The sequence below is a fragment of the Neopsephotus bourkii genome, unplaced genomic scaffold, assembly GCF_033783945.1.
Source record: "Neopsephotus bourkii isolate Nb327-2 ecotype Australia unplaced genomic scaffold, CSIRO-AGI_Nbou_v1 NB_1765, whole genome shotgun sequence".
NCBI classification, from domain to species: Eukaryota; Metazoa; Chordata; class Aves; order Psittaciformes; family Psittacidae; genus Neopsephotus; species Neopsephotus bourkii.
The window spans coordinates 6,028,707-6,050,781 of record NW_026902239.1 but is presented as its reverse complement, the minus strand read 5'-3'; the positions used below and the strand labels follow the sequence as shown (position 1 = coordinate 6,050,781).

The window sequence follows — 22,075 nt, the reverse complement described above, 5'->3', positions numbered from 1 at the left end:
AAAGGCCTCATCAGTAATTTGAAACCTCAGCCTGCATGCTAGGGATATACCAGTGCTAAATTTGCCAAGTACTACAGATACTAGACATGAAGTATGTAGAAGGATGATTATAGACCTCCATGGGGATTTTGATATACTCAGCACCAGGTTGTTCAAACCACAGAAGTACCTACAGACAACTTGAAGTCTGCATGCTTATAGTCTTTCATCATTGCAACAGCAGAATAAACACTGAAATTCAGGTGGTTTTGTGTTCCAAAAGAAATTTAATTCTGTGTTTAAGAACTTTGCAAGTGCTGATGCTGGCTCACTCCATTTTTACTCTACAATTAATTAAGGTAAATTCACCTGCCATGTTCTCTGTAGAAATAGCAGTCGTTCACAATGTTCTTGCAATGCATTTAATTCCTCTATCCCCCTGCCCGTGTATTTTTTTCATCTAGATTTGTATCATGCAGCCTGCTGCCCCAGAGTTCTGTGACAACCCAAAACCAGAGCTCTTTGATACAGTGAAAAAATGGCTTTTGAAAAAATGGCTTTTAAAAAAATGCCATTGCTTTCTTTTTGGTTTCCTTGAACCGGTTAAGGCATGAGATGGTAAACTCCTACTCATTTATATTTGTTTCATAGTACTTACTTGAATAGCCATATAGAAGTCTGGGCTAAAATGTGATCTAACCATGTTTCAGTGAAAATATAACAAGCAATCACATGAATTCAGTTTCCATGAGATGTCTCTTCTCTGCACAACTGCATTCACTCTACATGCACGATAGTGTAAAGGGATCCTACTGTAAGTGAGAGCAGGACAGTCAGGCATTTGGTAAGGGCTCATCACATTGTTTCTGGATTTCCTCTCCTGAATCCCCTTTTACATTTCTCAGTTCAGACTGGAAGACAAAAACCCCACAAATCAGAACTGTCTTTATGCTATTACACACTGAAATATTTGAGTCACGTAGGTCTAGGAGTGTGAGTTGAGGCAAGAACTATAATAATGAGGGAGAGAGGAGGTGGGGATCAGGATCTCTCTCACTGCTTTGGTCCTGCCATGCCTTCTTGGTCAGCTGTGGACAGTACCTATTAAACTTCCCGTGGAAAAGTGGTGAAGTCCACTCTGTCCTCTTTCCTCCAACTGAGCAGGGCGTCCATTTCAGTCTGTTCATACTCAAGGGGTGGCCTCAGTAGTTATTTTGTATGTCCTAGTCTGTGGGATGTATATGAGGAGCATAAAATGAACAGCTGTAGCTGCAGGGTATTAATGAGATAAAGAATCTCATGGGAAACTGATCATATCCTGTGAGGGAGAGCAAGGCAGTAGGCTCCATATTACTATTTCAATGAAAATGAGTAAATCCTTCCAGAGTATCCCTGTGTTTTAAAAAGTCAATTTATAGTTCTGTGGGGAGCATTTTATTCCCGTTAAGACAATTTTAACTTTGTTAAAAGGCATACTTGGTTCAACAAGGCTAAGTTGAGTACTGTGCTTTGGTCACAACAGCTCCATGCAATGCTACAGGACTGGGGAAGAGTGGCTGGAAAGCTGCCCAGTGGAAAAGGACCTGGGGGTGCTGACTGATGGCTGAACATGAGCAGCCTGTGCCCAGGCAGCCAAAAAGGCCAACAGCATCCTGGCCTCTATCAGAAATAACATAGCGAGCAGCACTAGGGGAGTGATTGTCCCCCTGTACTCGGTACTGGTAAGCTGCACCTCAAATACCACGTTCAGTTTTGGGCTCCGTACAACAAGAAAGATATTGAGGTTCTGGAGTGGCTTCAGACAAGTGCAACAAGGCTGGTGAAGGGTCTGGAGCACAAGTTTAATGAGGAGTGACTGAGGGAAATGGGCTTGTTTAGTCTGGAAAAAAGGGGGCTTGGGGGGGGGGGGGGGCTTATAGCTCTCTACAGCTACCTGAAAGGAGGATGGAGGGATGTGGGGGTTGTTCTCTTCTCCCAGGTAACAAGAAATCAGAATAGGACAAGAATGTGAATAAAACAAGAGGTAACGGCCTCAAGCTGCACCACGGGAGTTTTAGGTTGGGTATTAGGAAAAATTTCTTCACTGAAGGGGTTGTCAGGCATTGGAACAGGCTGCCCAGGGAAGTGTGGAGTCACCATCCCTAGAGGTTTTTAAAAGATGTGTAGATGTGGTGCTTAGGAACATAGTTTAGTGGTGGACTTGGCAGTGCTCGATTAACGATTGGACTCAGTGACCCTGGTCATGATAAAATACTATTAGATCAGTGCTTTAGAGGATGAGGAATGGAGAAGCATGGCATAATGAACTCAGGAGAAGGATAAAGAAAAATTCAGTTGCTACAAATGTAAAGCCTGACAAAAGCTGACTTACTGTGAGACCTTCAGGTTCATCACCTGAAGGGGGAGGATATGACTTGCCAGGAAAACATGCTGCCCTTGCTGAGGTTTTTGGCCCACAGGACATTGCGTAAGCAACCGTCTCTGGAAGCTGATGCTGAATAGCAGCTCAAGCAGGTGGGTGCAAAGCCAAGGGTAACCAAAAACTGCTGCAGACCTGAGCAGACAGCATCTGAAACGTGAAAGCAGGTAGATCAGCCATCACTTCTCTCTGCAGTCATACAATTTTCTGTTGCCTAAACTGAATTGTTCCAGATAAAATTTTCCATGTAAGACCTAATATCAGAATGAGTGTTCTAGGGAAGTGGTAGTAAAAACAATTCAGTTTTCCTCCAGCTATTCAGGCAAAATATACCTTCATGGCCTTCTCTTTGACCAATATATTATCCCCTGCTTTGGAACAAGGGTTTGAAGTTGATAGAGATAAGATTTGTTGTCGCAGCAGTGTGCTGCCTTTTGGCATCCACACAAAAAGCTCCCCAAGTGATGCCAACTTGCAGACCTTTGACTTGCTGCGCTTTGCACATGCTCAGCTGTGAACTCCTGAATTTTCCCAGTTGCATTTCCAGAATATTCCAGTTGCTTCGCGCATGCTCAAGGACTCTCTCTGCAATTGCAGCTGTGGGTTCCTGTCTACGGATATGGTTTCATGATCAGCATAATTTGATCTAACAGTGGGCTGCTACCCAAATGGGATGGCCCCATTTTCTCTGGAACCCCCAACTGCATTTTCTGAACTCCCCCTTCGCATCAGATCTAGCAACTGTACAGTTATCAAAGAGCCTGAGGGGGTGACAAAAAAAAAATCTTCCTGTTTATTTATATTTATTTCCTCTGTTTTTATAAGGTCAGTGCCAGCTCCAAGTACATGGACCAAGGGCAATATGCCTGACCCTGGTTTTCTGTCAATGACTGCCCTTCTTGGGCAGGCACTGCAAGGGAGGAAAAAGCTGCTCACCACGATGTAGGAAGAGCATGAGCCAAAGCTGTGGAGCAGGCAGTTGTGTAAAATACATTTATGAAATAATATGTGCAAAAACTTGTGATAAATAAATGACAACAGTAAGTGGTGTCCAGGGTATTAGGTCTGCAAATGCTTGTCTAGTGTATAAGCCATTTGGGCATGCAGTATTGTACATGTCTGTATGCAAGTATTCTCATGGCCAGCAGTAAAGAGAAGGAATTCAAAATGACTATTATTAACTGACCAGTGTGTACTGGAAGAACATGAAAACCACCAGGTATTTTAAAGGTATTTCAGACAAACAGGCCTTCCATGAAGAGCTCTTATATGCAGTGTAACAAGTATGGGCACTACATTTGCTGTGCTATGCAGAGTAAGAGGAGCACAGCTTATGGTGCTGAAGGACCTACTCTTTCCCTGGGATATTGTTCTAGAAGTTAGTTAGTTTTTTTACTGTTGATGTTCTTCATCTAGGCAAGCCAAATAAAATAGGATACCTGTATCTGAAACTGGAGCAAGGTTCATCAGTGTTCTAATCTGTGCTCAGAGGTATGCCGTGCTTCCTGTGCCGCCCTCTGCTCAGCAGCTCAGAGCAGCACAGGGCCTAGTGGCTGTCAGTAGCATCTTTTCCAGTGGGAAAGGAGAGATATCCAAAGTTTAATTAAATCCTTGATTTAGCATGGATCTCTCATCAGGGAAAGCAGTGCTCTGCCTGCTGGCTGTTTACTCTGTTGTGTTAAAATAAAAGGGTAACTAATGTCTCTTCCATAATACTCTTGTATTTTTACACATAAATTAATCTATTTGTCACAAGGTTTTATAGCAAATGACTTGCAGGGGATGACCTTGATTTCTAGCAAAATGACTGTGAGAATCAGCTTTTAAATGTTTTCTGCACATGCAAACACAGTTACAGGGATATAATGCACACACACTCACAAAACTCAAAATCACTACAAGAAATACGGCTTTCAATATATTACCTAATCCAATTCAGAGGAATTCTCTGAGTACAAAGGCTGGCTGGTGTGATATGATTTGAGCATATGGATATAAAGAAATGCTAAAAGAAATGGAATTAGGTAGCTTATTTATGTTCTCCTCTACCCAGTGCACAGCATCATTGTCATTTTATCAGGATCCCCTGACACTCCTGATGAAGTGTGAGCAGATTGACTCACCAAAGCCACAGCCCAAATGAGTCTTTACTCTCTGATGTTCACAGACAGCTTGTGAAACTTTCCAGTTGATGCTGAGGTGTCCTCTGGGAATACTACAAGGAGTTCAGGAAATCTTTTTTCTTTCTTTCTTTTTTCCTTTTCCTCTTTCTTTCCCATAATGTCTTACTTTATAGCAGAAGGGCTAAATCTCACTATCAGAAATATGTACTTGCTATAAAAGCAAGAGTTAAAATTGAAAAGCACCCCAACTTTAATAATTTTTCCAAATCTGATCTGTCATTAACAGCAGTGAATTTGGGATTATTAAAATCCTTTGGTCATGTTTGGGAGTGGGGAGAAGAGACACTTAGAATCATAGAATCATAGAATAGTTAGGGTTGGAAAGGACCTTAAGATCATCAAGTTCCAACCCCCCTACCATGGGCAGGACACCTTGCTCTAAACCATATCACCCAAGGCCTCATCCAACACTGCCAGGGATGGAGCATTCACAACCTCCCTGGGCAACCCATTCCAGTGCCTCACCACCCTAACAGGAAAGAATTTCCTCCTTATATCCAATCTAAACTTCCCCTGTTTAAGTTTGAACCCATTACCCCACTTCAAAGAGTTAAATCCTTTTTCACAACGCAGTTTGCCCAGTTTGCATCCAATCTGCACTGTTATAAATGAGACCAACTTCAGAGCTATTTAATAGATCAACAAGATACTTGTCAGTATTATCAGATTATTGTATCCTTTGTAACAGTTCTTAATATCTGCTAATAAGGAGTAATTTATTGATTTTCAGCAGTACTGAGGAAAAGAAAAAGTTTTGAAAAAGGTTTTCATAAAGCTTTGCCTTCAGGCTGTGAGTTCAGTGTCTCACTATTGCTACTTTGTGGACCATCAGGAGCTCACTCCTACTGATAACAGCTGCTAAAATATGCCAGCAGCATCAAATACTGTCAGAGCCAAAAGAAATGCCCATGCAGTAGGCCTGTGACACCAAAAAATTACACAGCACCTGGCATATGAATCAAACCTGTTTTTCTGTGTTGTTTTTTTTTTTTAACAAGGACACCTATGTATGTTAATGCAGCTGCTATCTCCATACTATGAATAAAGCCTAAGTAAGTTCAGTGTTTTACTGTAACAAAGACCTCCAGTTGTAGCCTCAAAGCTACAACCAGGTGAGCTCTAGTCCATGCTACAGTATGGAGCCATGTTTAAACAATTAAGAAGACAAAAATATATTGTAACCAAATGTCATGGTTTAAGCCCAGCTGGTAACTCAGAACCACAGAGCCGCTCTCTCACTCTCCTCCCCTTCCTCCCCCCAGCTCCCAGAGGGATGGGAAGGAGAATCAAAAGAATGTAGCTCACATGGGTTGAGGTAAGAACAGTCCAATAACTAAGGTATAACACAAACCACTGCTACCACCAATAATAATAATGATAAGGGAAATAACAAGGGAATAGAATACAACTGCTCACCACTTGCCGACCGATACCCAGCCCGACCTGAGCAGTGATCTAACCCTTCCGGGTAACTGCCCCCAGTTTATATAGTGGGCATGATGTGCTGTGGTATGGAATACCTCTTTGGTCAGTTTGTGTCAGGTGTCCTGTCGCTGCTTCCTCACAGATTCCCCTCCTCCCTGGCAGAGCACAAGACTCAGAACGTCCTTGATCAGAGTAAACATTACTGAGCAGCAACTAAAAACATCGGTGTTATCAGCATTGTTTCCAGGCTGCAAGTCAAAAACACAGCACTGCACCAGCTACTAAGAAAGAGAAAAATGATTGCTATTGTTGAACCCAGGACACCAAATCATAGAATAATAGAATCATAGAATAGTTAGGGTTTGAAAGAACCTTAAGATAATCTAGTTGCAGCCCCTTGCCATTTGGATTTTCTATCGTCCTTTTGTTCCATGCACACGAATCCTGAAGAACAAATGTGGTTGACGAAGGTTGAACCAAGGTTGGTATATAACAGAAGAGAGAAAACCCACTCTTTTTCTAAAGAAATGTAAACAGTTCTTGAAGTTGAAGGCATCTTCCTCTCCCCCTGGCCCCTGAGTACCAGAGTGATTTAATTTGCCAGCTGTTCGTTTCCATCAGTGATTCATGAGCAAAAGCAAATAAAACACTTTTCAGGAATGCTTCTCTGCCCAAATAATAAGCCATTATTGTAACTCAGAAGACTCTCAGGAAGGACAGGGGGAAATAAGCCCTTAAGTCTGTAAAATGCTGCACAACATTCAAATAATGAATGTTGCTTCTCACATCCAAGATGTGCAGAAGTTGTGATGAAAGACTGGTAAGTGGGTTTCAGTCTGCTGAGGCCCATACGCTTGTTTCTGGATTTCTTCTGTAGTTATGGAAATTATTCACAGCTACAAACTCTAGGCAGTTTTCCTTCCTTTCCTGCATCTGGTGCAAGATATTTTTAAGGGAAAACTTAAACTAATGAATCTCTGCTTCCACCCCCTTTTTCCAGACAAAAGCCTTATTTCTAGGTATTTGTCAAAAAAACCACCAAGTGACAAAAATAGTTGTAAGTGCTTTGTGGATATTATTTTTTTAAGTAAGTCACATAACTCCAGCAACTAACAGAAACTGAAGACGAGATAAATAATGTATTTAACCAACCGCAGGACCTATTGAGGAGTGCTATTATCTGCCCTTTGGAATGCTACATGCTTGCCCCTTTTACTTCAACCTTTTAAACAACTGAACTGTGAATCATTTCTGTGTACCATTATCTAAGCCTGCCCTCAATCATTTGACTTGACTTGGCTGGTTCTAGAGACCAGGAGGACATCTGCCCCTCTCTGGGGTGGGGAACTGTGGAGGATGTGAGGAGTGATGGTCCTGCAGGCTGATATTGGCTTCCTGCTACACACTCAATACCATAGCCTGCACTGTGACTCCCACCACCCCACCCCAACCAACCTGCCTCAGCAGTGTCTGTGCTTCCTCCCATGGGAGATGTGATTTGAGCTGGAGCTAATTCTCACCCATTGTTTTAATTAGTCAGGTCACTGCAGGGTTTGGGGCACATAAATTACTCTAGAGACAGAGCAGATTTCCAGTCCCATCCGTAGCATTTTGCCTTGCAATTTAGGGTGGTTCTCAGTGTGGAGGATGCTGTGGAGTACATGTGCCAAGACAGAACTGCTGGGAAAGTCAAACCTTTTATGTTCCCAGTCCCATGGTGACAGTAAATCAGAGCATTCAGCATTTCCTTCTGCAGAAGAGCAGGTCCCTGCAGCTCATTCACAAGAATGCCACGAGTCCTGCTAGTATGAGAGAAGCCACCTTCATCTGTGATCTGGCATCCAGGACTGGTGGCGGGTTGTTCTCATACTCACCAGGAAGGCTGCAAGAGAAGTTCATCTCCTGCACCTGTTACAAAAAAGTCCCAAAGGCAAGCAAAGATGTTGGAACCATCCCTCGTGTCACAGGCAGTGGCACTTCAGGAATGACTTCATATGCCAGCCAGAATCCAGCTTCCCTGATTCCTAAGAGTCTTGTCATGGCTCGCATACGCCATGTGGCACTGAACATGAAAAACTGAAGACCCCTGATTAACCAGCTCTAGAGAGTGGATTTAGGGCACTGCACATTAACTTGGGTTTGGTTTTTTTTTTTGGCTTGCTTATTTGCTTGCTTACCTCGGGTTTGTTGCCTCCCTCATCCTTCTCCACATTTTCACTATGTTTTCATGCAACTTGACAGAATTCGGGACATACTGAAAATAGTAACTAATTTTTTGTTAGGCTGCAGCCTTCATTCTGTGGGGGAAAGGACAGCACATGGCTTTCCTATACAAATTAAAAAACAAGGGAGCGAGTGTCAGGAGGGCTTCCTGAAGTTACAGAGGCTGGATATCTGTAAGCATGGGCAGCAGATCATTTCCCTCTCTGCTGTTGTGAATCTTCTGCCTACCCTACAGGAAGGAGCAGCAGCCTGCCATGATTATTGGGGATTCTTACGATGGTTTAGTTAGCTTGTGCAGGCAAGGAAGGCAGATCTGGGGACCCTTATTCCATTCCAGATGTTGTTAGCCCTTTTTTTGGTTAGTTTCAGTGAAGAGCTGGCCTACAGCCTAGCTTGCATGAATACATTTTATGCCAGTGAAATCCAGCTATCCATCTTTAACACCTTTTTGTGAACTACTTTTTGTGCTAGAGCAATAACTCTAACTTATGTGTATTGCCATAGAGAAAATCCTCCATGCCATGTTGATTTTGCAGTGATTGACATGCCCTGCACAGATCTTCATGGCTCACTTTCAGGGGGAAAGGCTGCACATTTATAGCCACTTACCACTTCAGTGCCTGGAAGCTAAACTGTCTGGAAAGCACACAAGTAAGACTTGGGGCTAGGAAACCAAAGGTTTCTCATAATGGCTTATGCTATGTTACTGGCTACTTAAGAAAATCCAGCATGAAGGGCAGTTTGTTCACAAGCCACCTTTTCCACATTGTCCTCCCCATGGAGAAGAGTGGTAAGATAGTGCCTGCCCCAAGAGACTAATAGGAACTAGCTCAGACATCAGGTAGATATACTGAACATGCTGAAATTCAGCCAGATTCAGGTTCTACAGCTAACTCAGACTAAGGACAGGTGGGGGCATGTAAGGCCAGGCAGTGGCAGTGTAGCAGGAGCTTCCTGGGGAAACACGGCAAAGCCAAAAGCTTGAGGACATAACAAGTGGCCTAACTGGCAGCTGCTCCACAAGTAAGAGGAAGCAAAGCATGGCTTAACAAGAAAGCATCCAGCCGAAGGAGCAGTAAACATGAAATAAATCCCAACAAACCAAAATAATCTCTCCAAAGAGCAGAACATGTGATGATCCTGAGATTAACAGGCCATGCCATCACAGCAGTAAAAATGCATCCCTGTAAAGAACTATGGCCTTATAACCTTTTACTGTCCTACTAGTCAGCATATGCTGGCTCAGAAGACAAAACAACAAGGAAAAATAATAACATTAAAGTCATAGGCACATGCATGAGACTTCAGAGGAGGAGCATGAACTAAAAGAAGTCTGAAGGAAGTAGGACGAAGTCAGTCTGAACACGAACCACCAAAAAAGCCAGCAGCACATGCACACTATTTGTAAATAATTCTAATAATTAGAATTATTATTTCTATAATCATTATTATTAGAAAAAACCTCAAATAGTAAGACTTTTATTTTTAGAAACTGGAAGCCAACTAATATTGTTATCCAGAATGTAGTTACTGAAGGGGGAATCATATCGTGTATATGCAAAGCCTGCTTCAACACACCCTTGTTACTTGACTAGCTGCATGCGTGTTATCTGTCACAAAAAGTTAACATTTCATAATTAGAGTATATCTCCTGCAGGCATCATTTGTGTTACCCACTCACATGACAGCTGCAAATGATTTTCATTGCACTGACAGTCACAAAGAAGGATGTGCACAGAAGGTTTGACACAACTAGTTTCATTTCTAAGCATGTTGGCTGCTTGCTGATTTGTGAGTAATGCAAATGTTTTGCTTAGTGGGCTTAGCTCAGCAAGAAAATAACTGTGTTTCCTCACAAAAAAGTTCTTTTTTTGTTTGTTTTTTTTTTTTTTGGCTTTGAATTCTGCTGCAACTCTTCTGTAGCACAGAATTTTGTACTTTAGACAAGAGTATTCCTAGGTCAGGAAGAATGCAGACTTTATATGTTTGAAATGGAAATTATAGTTTTGCCTTTTGGAGCATCTGCTGAAGAAAAATGCTGTAAGAGATGCCTTTTAGTTATTCATGTCACAAGTGCCATGGTGTAATTGAAGCTTCATTATTTAGACTGCCTCTGGTCTCAGCAATGCATAGCTTACCTCCTGGTCCCTCATCACCACTGTCCTTAATTCATGTCCTGTGGTACTAACAAACAGGGTCTGGGGAGCAACTGCAGGATTTAGAAGTATGAAGAATTGAAAATCCTCCCCTGAACCACTCAGTACAGAGTTTCCTGGAGAAATTAATTACCCTGCGTGTTTACATCCTTTTTATAAAGAGACAGAAACATGCAAACTCCCTCTTTGAGAAGATAACCATAGCACACCGAAGGTGGTAATCAAGGACTGAGAATCCTGAGGTCCCTGACAAAGAACTTCATGTTACCTTCTGACTCATTTTCCCCCTTAATAGATTTGCTTTTCCCCTGATTTGGAAAATTATCTCCATGATTGCAAAGTACTGTGTTAATCATAAAGATAACTGAATGGGGTGCATGGGGCTAATCCTCGTGGGTGCCCTATTCAACAGGGAGTGTTTTTAGCATTTTAGAGACAATACTAAAAAGTTCAGTGTAAATTGTGTAGCTATTGACATGGTCATCAGTGTTGGTTAAAGATTCTTTTGCCATGCATGCTCCAGACTGTGAATATTACCTGCTTACTGAACAGTGTACTAATGGCATGGGTGGATACTGGATGGTGGGATTTATTGCTTCAGAATACCATCCTGGGTTAAATTTGCTTTTTTCTGTTAGAAAGGAAAGAGCACAACAGTTCTTTCATTCCTTATTCCTTTAATCTGAAATTCATTCAAAATTTCTCCCTCACCTTTTTACTTCTGTTCTAAAGTGGGCTTGAATTGGCCACAGAATCACATTGTGTAGGAAAAGCAGAATCCCCTGAGATGGTGAAGTGAGAGGTGTGGAGGACAAGGAGGTATCTTGGTCAAGCTTTCTGCTCTTCCTCACAGGCTTTCTTGAGAAGTGTCTTTTAATGTCCTTCCCCCAGGTAGCTTTTCAGCACATCAGCTCTCCTGTGCTGGGAGTGCTTCCTAACATCTGTTTAAGATTTGTTTCTCCTTTGTTTCCATTTATGTCCCTTCTCAACCATTACTGATTTTAGGCCAAAGATATTAAATTGTATAGAAAATGTCCAGATAGGCTAAGACTGGTGTATGTGTGGGGTAAACTTTATTTTAATTGTTGTTTTCTATCATATTAAACACAGGAGGTTCCACTATTTTGTTGACAGGAGAGAAAAGATTTTTATCTGTCTTCATTTAACAAAGCAAAGCCTGTAGAGAGACTCTGTCTTTCATAGATCAGCTATTGCAGCCAGAGAAACACAACAAGGTTTTGAACTCAGAGCCTTCATTACCTCACACTTCTACTATCAAATCAGCAATACTACAGCAAAATGAACTCCTTTAGAAAGGAAGCAATTTCTTATTGTAATGAGTCTCTTGATCATTGCACTCCTTGCAGGGTGACGATGTCATGAGAACTGCTCCCAGTAGTGCAAGGCTGATCAATGAGTACCCAGATGCTGAATGAAAATGCTGGAACTCTTGTGGGCTCCTTATGATTACTGAACAGCAGATCTATTTTGCATAGTGTTAAAAAAAATAAGATGGGAATAGAAGTGCTAGTTGCTACAGTTTATGGAAGCAATTCAGTGACTGCAAAATGGGAGCTCAATCTTGACACAGTATGATAAGCGATTAAAGATTTAGATACCGTACCGGATAAACGTTGTATAAAATAACCTATATAGTACAAAGCAAGACAAGAGAGTAAATGCACATGTACAGCTAACAGATATCTTCATTTTCCATTCTTGTTCATACTTTATTGCTGATGATAATTTCTTTTGCTTTTTTTTCCATTCTTTAACCTTCATGTGTCCGTTTCTACCTCAGCCACCTATACCTGCTGAGAAGAGAGCTAGGTGGCAGAAGTTAAAAATAGCGTGGCTCTCTTGCCATTTCCCAATCCAAAACATTTAATGCACCCTAAGACGGCACATAAAAGCTTAGTATGCGGCTTGTGCTTTGAGAAACAAAGGTCATCTGGCACCAAGAGGAGAAAGCACCTCAGTGTTTGCAAGATACTGTTTTTCTCCAGTTTAGCATGTCTAGTATTTAAGCTTTGTGCTAATTCCATACATTGTTCCAAGCCACATCCCTTTCAGTGGAGTCAGCAGAGCCTCTGTGTAACTTCTCTGTGGGGCCATTTTTATGTTCCATGCTGGTAGGACATCAATAGCTCTGTACCACAGACGTGGTTTTGGCTGGGGTGTGGACTTTGGAGGCAGCCTCCAAAGCAACTTGCTGCATTCTTTGGCAGTCAAACTACAGAAGCATATGGCACTGAGTTACTTACTGGATAATATTAAAAATAGTATAAGGCTCTGCATTTTAACTGAGCAGCTATATTGCTGCTCATTAAACACTTCAGAAATGTCCATCTTCATAAATATAAAATATAGAATTACATATGCCAAAGAAAAGCATTATTGCGGTTCCTTAAAATGAAATCTTCCAGGTTTTAAAATGCTTAGTAATACTGGCCCGCTGACATCCTTCTTGTGACCTTAAAACAATTTTTTGTTGTTTCCTTTAAATAATTTAGTGAGTGATTGCTCAGTGATGATGTTTAAATAAAAACACAATGTGATAGTTAATCTGCGAGACAGATGCTATTAATATTGGATGGATGTAGTTTCAGAAGTATTCTGCCTGAATCTGAAGTACTAAGCTGGATATAAATAGTGGTAGATTTCCCTTATGTGGAAAATGTAATAGCCCCATTAAGCATGTCTTCACTGCAGAGTCAGGCAGTATATTGGCTCTCAGCTTTGAGTACCAGCTTTAGCCAAGACAAGGTGAGAGGAGCCAGGCTGCCAAGCTAATGAATCCTCATTAGTTTGGTGCTCCCGTGGATATTTCTATTGGCTCTCACAGGGCTTCTCCCCTAATCTTTTCTCCCTTCAGTAAGTGGAGTTATTCCAAACCTAATTATTTGGGGAACAGTGTCTTTTTGGGACACGAGAAGTGAAGTGGGAGGCAGGGGGTGATGGGATCTTCTGATCACCTTTAAATGGCTGAGGTAGGTAGCCTAACCGTAATCACTTCAAATGAAGTAATTTGAATCTGTAGGTGGTGATGTTCATGGACAGGGATTCTCTAGCTTAATGTCACTACAAGGAGCAAACAACCAAGGAACAAATAACCAAGGAACAAATGTGATGCCTTCAAGAGGTCTAGCTGTTTCTGAAAAGCCTCTGTGCCTGTGAGCAAGGTCTTCAGCAGTAGACTGGGAAATGAGAAGGCTGAATGAAGGTGAGAAGCTGCCTTTAACCTCCGTCTTCAAGTTCATCACCCCTCAGAGCCTGACAACATCAGAGTCTGTGTGCGGGCATGATGAATGGAGTAAAATGCAGAGCTTAAATAAGAGTAAAAAAAAAACCCACTCTGCAGATGTACTGTTGCAGGGGGCTGTTGTATGGCCACAATTTTAACATAAGATAGAAGAGTTGCATCTGTGGATGTATGTGCCAACAAGATGCTGGCAGGCATATACTCCCTTCTTTTCAGCCCACCCTTCTTTCTTCCCTAGAAATGTTATAACTGCTGCTACTTTACATTGTAGGCTATACCCACAGCTACACATTCCATTATTTTTAAACAGTTCCAGTTGCAGTTCCTGTAACGGGCTCCATTTTCCCCTTTGTCCTTTTTTTTTTTTTTTTGGCTTTTACTAACAAAATAAGACAGATCATCTAAGGATCTTTGTTTAAATATTATTGGCATACAGTAAATTAAGTAATGCTAGAGTTATTCCTGGAAAGACGTTAATAAGATTACTCATATTACCTATGCACTTAATAAATTTTTGCTGGCTACTGCTGGGTGCTCTGTAGCTCTATTAACTTATAAGTCAGGGAGGTTCCCAGCTCACTACTGAAGGGAAGGCTGATCCAGTCGTTAGTTAGTGCCTTGAGACTGGGAGAAGCAGCTGCAGTTTCCCTGCTTTACAAGAAATATCTTTGCACCAAGAACATGGTCCACACAGGCTTTAGTAGTTTTTTCTATACTAAGGAAGTCCAGAGCTGCCACCAAAAAGCAGCAGAAGTGCCATATGGTGACCCCAAAGCAGGGCACCCACATGCTGAAAATGCCCCATCCAACTCCCCCTGCACAAAAGAAGAAAATATTTTATTTTTAACCCAGGAAGGTTTCTGTTTTAGAATTTGATTGGTGGTGGCATGGGTGCTTGCTTCTACTGGCACACAGAGAAGGGCAGTGATGGCGTGGCATGAGAGAAAGGAAGGACTGATGTCTTTCCATCAGTGGCAGCATTTGTGAACCAAGAGATACTGTCTCCTCTGCCCCACCATCTCATCTGTAAAATCAGAGTGCAGTACTCCTGTTCCCAAAGGACTTTTGAGGATTATGCATTCCTGCTGCTGAAGTATTGAAATGTATGAGACATATAAGTTAGATCAGGCCTCCATTAGGAACCTTGGGAATGTATTTTAGCTGTTTATCTCACATGACTCATATCAGAAACCTTTGAAGTTTTCTTCACCCCTCTGCTGTATCATTTTTAGGATAATTTAGTCTTTTTCCTTCTTCCTTGCAGTTCCATTTAGATATTGGGACAATTCTGAAAATAAAAATACTGTGCAGAAGAAAAATTTTCAGTATTTTAACATATTCTTTTTTTTCCCCAAAATTTGGCCAAAAGCAGTCTCATCATTTGATACTAATCTTCTCCTTACTATACAAAAATTTCTGACATATTTCACTGAATTTATTATCTGCTTAAAAGTATTCTCTGAGTCATGTAGGATGGAGTCCAGTCTGAAAATCTCTGTTTAAAGACTTCAGTTTTTTATCATTAGGAAAAATTACGGTGGTATTTACAAGCGGTATTGCCACTACTGAAAAGCTGGGACAAAGCAAGATTTTTGAAAGCCAGTTCCAGAGTTAAGACCTGAAGTGTTTTTCTTGGTAAAAGAAGCTGTTGGAAAAGAAACTACAGTGAGAAACTTCAGACACTCCTAAAACAGCTAGCGGTGTGTAGCCTATCTAGGTGATGATTAACAAGGGAACACAACAGCACACTGGAATGCTGGAAAAGTGATAAATGCTAAAGGAACTAGGGATTTCATGATGATGGAAGAGGGAATAATGAGGAAGAATGATATGAAAATAAGGTCAGTATCATTCAGTTTTGAAGAAATCATCTTTGAGGTATATTACTTGAAAGAAAAGTCTCCAGTGTTCTGTGGTGGAGCTATCCAACTTGAGTTTCTAAAATTAATCCTGTATATCACATTTAATAATTTGACAAAGAAAACTGAATGACAAATGTATTACAAAACTTCGTTTTCTCCTAAGTACATCTCTTTGCTGTGTAAACATTAGCAATGTATGTTGAGTATGCACATGGTACAGTTTGTTGAATGATTCTTTGCAAAGAATACCTACAAATGTAACCCATCTTTCTTCCAGTAAGTCAGCCTAATTTCTACAAATACATTTTTTGTTTATAATATTTACCAAAGACTTTCCAGCAGTTGATTCTACATGGTATTTACAAACTATTGGGTACAACTAATGCCTTGCATTTTGTTATCATTCATTCACTGCTACTCAAATAGAGGATCTAAAATTTCTAATACATTACTGTAGGTAAAGTACTTGACAATTATTTTCCTACTGTAGCCTTTGTAGCTAAAAATCATTAATGTGGTAAAAGTGTTTTTTTTAATTGCTTTATGCTGTTTCTAAACTGAGGTGTCTGATAAAGGCATGGATTTTCCTTGTTAGAAGTTTTAGTTCTTTGTGCACACACAGGGTACTATCTCCATTTTGTATCTGAAATACTTTTTTAACAAGCGTGTACTTCTTGTAGAGGTTTGTATTTGTGTCACTTATACAACAACAATTCAAAGATTTACAGTTGTTTCATTTTCATAACTTGTTTGCCAAAAAGTACCAGACTAAAGTAAGCAACAAGCTAGCCTCTTGAAATGCTATTTTCCACTCTTATGATACATTTCAAAGCCATTAGAAGCTAATCTGACAACATTTTTATGTGACATGGTTGTCAGTAGGAAAAAAAGAAAGCCATGGGAAAGCAGTGAGAAAAGCCTGAATATAAGAGACTTCAATATATTTGGGAACAGCTGCTAGAGAGATACGTGTGTACAGGAAATACACTGCCCTAAAGATCAGGATTTCAATAGATGTTGGATAGCACTTTAAGATATACTGTACTGTGTCTTTACCATTACTATATTTACAAAGAAAAAGGCAGAAGAAAGCATCTTGATGAGGCCGATTGCAAATGAAAATGACAAAAAGTTGAAAGTTGAAAATCAACTGGAAGTTGAATTAAGAGTCCATCAGTGATTAAGATATTAAAGCTTCATTTCAAGTGGGTAATTAAGCGCATAAGTAACACCACTGATTTGAAGCAATGGTTAGCGTGTAGCAAAATCATATTGCAAAGACTTACACAGAATTTGAGTTTCAGCACCGACTGAGTACTTCCCTCAGCAAAAGCTAATGACTGACATTGCATGATGTGCCAGTGAAACGTAAAATCACAAAAGCCTTTTCAGTTCTGGCCATATTAATACATCTGCTCTCTATTTTGGCTTCTAATTTTTGCAGAACTCTTCACTCTGTTATTATTATTGTTACTACACTAGATTATTTAGTAGCATGGAGGAATTTTCTTAGTTTAGTTACACAGTCTTTGTAGGATTGATCAAAGCACTTTGTTTGCAAATACATCACAAATTGTCACGCATTTTGGGTGAACTAACAATGAGATGTCATCTGTTTCATAATACTGGACTTGCAGAAGTAGCACAGACTTCTGAATAATGCTTAATACGACATGAAAAGCACCAAGAATTTGTGTACCAGGACTCAAATACTTACAGACTTGAAACTGTCAATAACTTCCTACAAAAATTGTGGTTTTAAAATGAAAAGGATGAATTAAGAAGGTTGTTTGTGCCTTAGCGCTACAAGGTATGTTTTGAAAAGCCACTGAAGGAATTTAGTAGCTCTGGTCTCCAACACTGTTGACAGTGAACACCTCTTTGAAAAATCACTCTGTGTGCTTTGCATATGTTAGAGTCCTCCATAATCTCCCAGAGTGTATTGTTATTGCATTTTTGACAGCTGGTTCACATACCAATAGTGATGTAACCCAGCTGACCTTATATCCCTTGCAGGTCATGCATGATTCTTGCATTTACAGTTTAATAAAGCTAAGAAACAAGACTTGCAGAGAAATACATCCTTCCTTGGACAAAGCAGGTTGCAGCAGCTCTAAATTGATTTAAGGACATAATGGAAACAGCAAAGTATCTCTCTGTGTCAAATTATATTCTTTTATGACAGTAAGTCACCATGTGGATTTTGATTCCTTCTCAGAAGAGAATATCTAGGGAATCACATTCAATGTGGCAGGTAGAAAACAAGTCTTTCTCATTTCAACACTTTCTTGCTTATTTTTGCATCATTTTAAGCACATGATTTTGTAATTTCTTTTGCTTCCCATCTCTCAAAAGACTGTAACTCTCTAAGTCTAAAAAGTACTTAACAGAATTGGTTTTGCTGCTATTTCGTGACCCCCAAATTTCCTTTAGATAATCTTTCTCCTTTTTTTTTTTTTTTTTTTTTAATCTTGGTACTCTATTTTCTGTTGGCTGTTTCTCAAAATTTCCTGTGTTAATGTTGATTAGGTCCTTAGAACGCTGCACAGATTATATGAAGTCATGTGCAAATGTGTTGGCTTACTTTACTCTAATTAAGAAAGAGAAATTTAAGACTGTGTTGATAGTGATAGTTTCAGATGTGCCTTTGTTCATTAGAAAATATCACAGAAGGCTACACGTGCTCTAGACCAGGTTTTTACTAAATGAGGATTATGGACAGTATGCAAGTGCTTTGTCCCTCTCAGATGCACTCTTTCCAACCTTAAGAACTGTTACCCTTCCACAAGTTTTGCGCTTCCGTCTGCTGTATTATCATGTTTTGATTCATCCAGTTCAATGCCTGGGATAACAGATGTTGAACATCTCAGTAGCACAGCTGGAGCCTGTGAAACAGCCTTTATTTTGAATTGCCTTGACTGTCGGAGTGGAAAGGAGTTGGAAGACTCAAAATAACAGTGACAAAGGAAAGTGGAGAGGAGCAAGAGCCACCAGACAACTTCTGACAGCTCAGTGCATTGTACTGACATGAGACACTGATGACTTCATTACCAACAAACTTTCTTTTAGAGTGGAAGTGATATGCCTGCACCGAGTGCAGGAAAGTAGTTTAAATGCCAAAATAATTCAGCAGGCTTTGCCCACTTTATTTTTCCTTAGCTATCTAGTTGTGAAGGTGTAAATATTGTAACCCCAAAGGGGTTTTAGGGATCATTAGTGGCACAGAAGCTGAATATGTGAGTGACGCTTGGCTGAAAGCCTGCAACTGATTGGTAGCCACAAGTGTGGTTTTCAACTACAGAAAAGGAGTGAGATCATCATCATTAGAAAGGAAAAGAAAGATGGAAACAAGATGACCTTTTTCACAGGGAATTCAAAGATTTGTACTTTAGCTTTCAGCTTGTGCTGCTGGAAGTAAGTTTGAAAAGGTAAGGGAAAGAAAATCACAATATCCAAAATGAAATAAAAAAATTCCCAGACTAGAAAGATTGACACAGCCATGGGTAACACAGTGAAACTTCACTAACCTTCAGTTAATTTGTTCTTGTGTTCCTATTAGTGAAGCCAAAAAGATGTTTTTTCAGCAGTATTTATTTCACTAAACTTATAAAGAAAGTATATATGAGAGCTGGAGGGAGAAAGTAGCTAGTAGTTGACTTCTAGAAATAATTTCCAGGCATAACACAGTCACTTTATGAACTGTTTAAAAAAAAAGTAACCTCCTGCAAAAATCACAGTATATAAAATACTTGCCTCTGTGCTGAAAAAATCCTCACTTTACATTTCATTCTGGAGGGTAAGCTGCTCAAGCCCAACTTTAACCTTCAGTGCATGATACACAGCTGTCCTTTAAAAAAAAGTTAAAATCACTCTAAACCAAAGTACTAGGAACAAGAACAAGAAAGAAATAACTTTTTTTTTTCATGAAACAAGAAAAAAAGGAAGGAGTGGGGCAGCAAATTAAGTTTTTTGAAGCCATATTAGGGTTTTCCTCATTAGATTCCTCTAGCTACAGCTTCTCTGTTTTCATGGATTTCACTGGTGAAATTTTTCAAGAAAAACAAAAACGCAACTCCTTTTTCCAAGATACTGGCTGTAAGAAAGAGATCCACTACAGCCTCTAACAAAATTAAAAGGATGTAAAACGATGCAGATGAAGCCTGCAGGTCACTTATTAAGCCCTCCAAGTTCAAGCTGCTGCATTTTCCCCTGCCCTGCTTAGTTGGTACCAGTACCGAGAGGGCAGTGAAACCAGCCATATAACAGGCAGCGAGAGGGTTATGGGGATACAGGGAGGAGGAAGGATGTTTTCTGCACCTAAGAACTCAGGTTTTTTTAAGAGGAAATTATGAGTTCTTTTTAGCATGCAATTGGAAACTGAGATGAGGATGTATTTGGATGATAAAATAGCTTTTATTTTTAATGGTAGACATAATTGAGAACATCCAAATGAAAGCACAGTATTGTAAACCATTCTAGAATTTACTAGCAAATTTATAACTGTTCTGAATTAGAGAATGATGGTGTCCCCTTTATGTCTTTGTCTTGCAATTTAACTAAATTGACATCCTTTGGAAGCACTCATTAGGGCACGATGTAAGTTATTTACTGGGTCCATTCACCACAGCACATGAAGGTGATAACACAACTCCAGAGTCTCAGGAGCATAAAAAAAGTGGTAATACTGGATGACCTTTCTAATTTTTTTTTATTTCCTGGGTTGAATCATTGAGCTCATTGGGAATCACCAGCATAAGCCTAAGAGTTAAGAGGGCAAATTGACACCATGGGCATATTGATGCATTTCAGGGCATGTCCTTCCCCAGCCATGACAAGTTATCTCTCACCTACCCAGAGGGATCTGAAATCCAAGAGAGGAGAGCATCTACTGCCAACTTCTTAGGTTAGAGTGGGAATCATTAAGACACCCTGTCTGGATGTTGCTGCGGACTCTTATCTCCTTTACCTTCTGCTTGACACTGGTGCGATACTGGTGACATGACTGATTCCCTGAGCTATGTACACAGAGTTGTTTCTTGTGCTAGCACTGGGCACACATTCAGAGCAATTTAAGAAAATCTTTTAGCATGGATGAGATCGACGCCATTGATAGCTAAACTGTATATGAGCCTCAGCCCTCCAACAAATGTGTATTTGGGTTGATCATCCCCCCTGCAGACCTCACCTATAAAAATGAAACACAGAGATCTCTACATAGACCCTTGCCTAAGCTTTGTAATACTGTCAAGCCAAGGATGCTCATCCCAGTGACCTGTCTTGTCAGAATGGGCTAAACTTCAGTAATTGTTGAGTTTTTGTGCCCTGGTAAAAGGAAGCCTTCTAGCAGTAAATTGCATCATTGCCTTAGATGATCATTGGTACAGGTCTTCACGAAAGCAGTTCTCAAACATAACACACTGTAATAAAATAGCAGGGCTGCCTGCTTCACTGCCTTGACATCAGCTAAAAACTCTGTAACATCTCCAGCAAATAATAATAAAAAACAACTAAATATCTTTTGAACATGACTGATTTTGTCTCATATGGAAGAAGCCAAGTTAATGACATACAAAGCAGTGGATAATTAATACCAAGTGAGGGGTAAAAGAAAAGGAAAACCAAGGGGAACATCACACTAAGACAGCAGAAACTTACCATCTTTGGGAGCAGTCTTGGATAAATAAACACTGCAGGTAGGACTGCTGATGCTCTGATGTCATAAAGTTTTGTCATGTCCAGAACTGCTAGCATCAGCACCTACAGTGAAGAGACTGATTTACATCCAGTGAGTGCACTAGCAACCTAGTAATAACGATATGTTTTCCAAATAGGTCACTCTGGAAGAGTTGGCTTTATTATAATTATATACACTGTTGAATCATGAGATCACAGGCAGTACTCTCATAAATCACATTGTATTGCTGATTTTATCCATATACTGTGGTTGTAATTTATGTGTCAGTCTATATTTATTCCCCTACTTGACATTATTCTTCAGTTTAAGTATGATCTTTTTTCCAGTGTTATTTTGACCTTAGTGAAGATTGTCTTACTACAAAGTGAATTATTAGTATATGGACCTTTTCAGCAAAGGTTGGTGCTCACAGGAATATGACCCACATTTTTCAGGAACCCCTATTTTTTGAGTTTTCTATTTTCTGAGTTAAAAATGAAGGGTAAGCCATACAGTTCAGGTCACATGGACAAAGCAGTGGCAGGAAAGATGCCTCTGAGGAAGTTCAATCTTTGGGGAATTACTGTCCCCAGAGGCTCAGGGCAGAGCCCTTTTTGGGTTTGTCCTCTAAACCAAAGTGGTGCCCACTCCAGCCTTGCTCCCACAAACCTCACTTCCAACCCAAACCATCCTATGATTCTATGATTCTGTGATTCTATTGTTCTATGATTCTATGATTATAAGAGAAAGTGTCTAATATCTCACATTTTTCTTCTATCTTGAAACTGCCTGAATATATATTCATTGACATCAGTAGGCCAATTATTTTCTCTGGTGGTACCAATAAAGAAAATACATTGATTTCAGAGATTTTTACAATAATTATTGAGAA

At 40.1% G+C, this 22,075-nt stretch overlaps 1 long non-coding RNA gene across 1 annotated transcript; it reads right to left on the bottom strand.

The window, feature by feature from the left end:
• Positions 1–2,292: 2,292 nt before the first annotated feature.
• Positions 2,293–21,190, bottom strand: LOC133225722 (uncharacterized). The gene is made up of 3 exons (XR_009729251.1): positions 21,165–21,190; positions 2,879–3,009; positions 2,293–2,548 (listed from the first exon to the last, which is right to left on the bottom strand). It is a non-coding gene; the product is annotated as an uncharacterized LOC133225722 (long non-coding RNA).
• Positions 21,191–22,075: the final 885 nt, after the last annotated feature.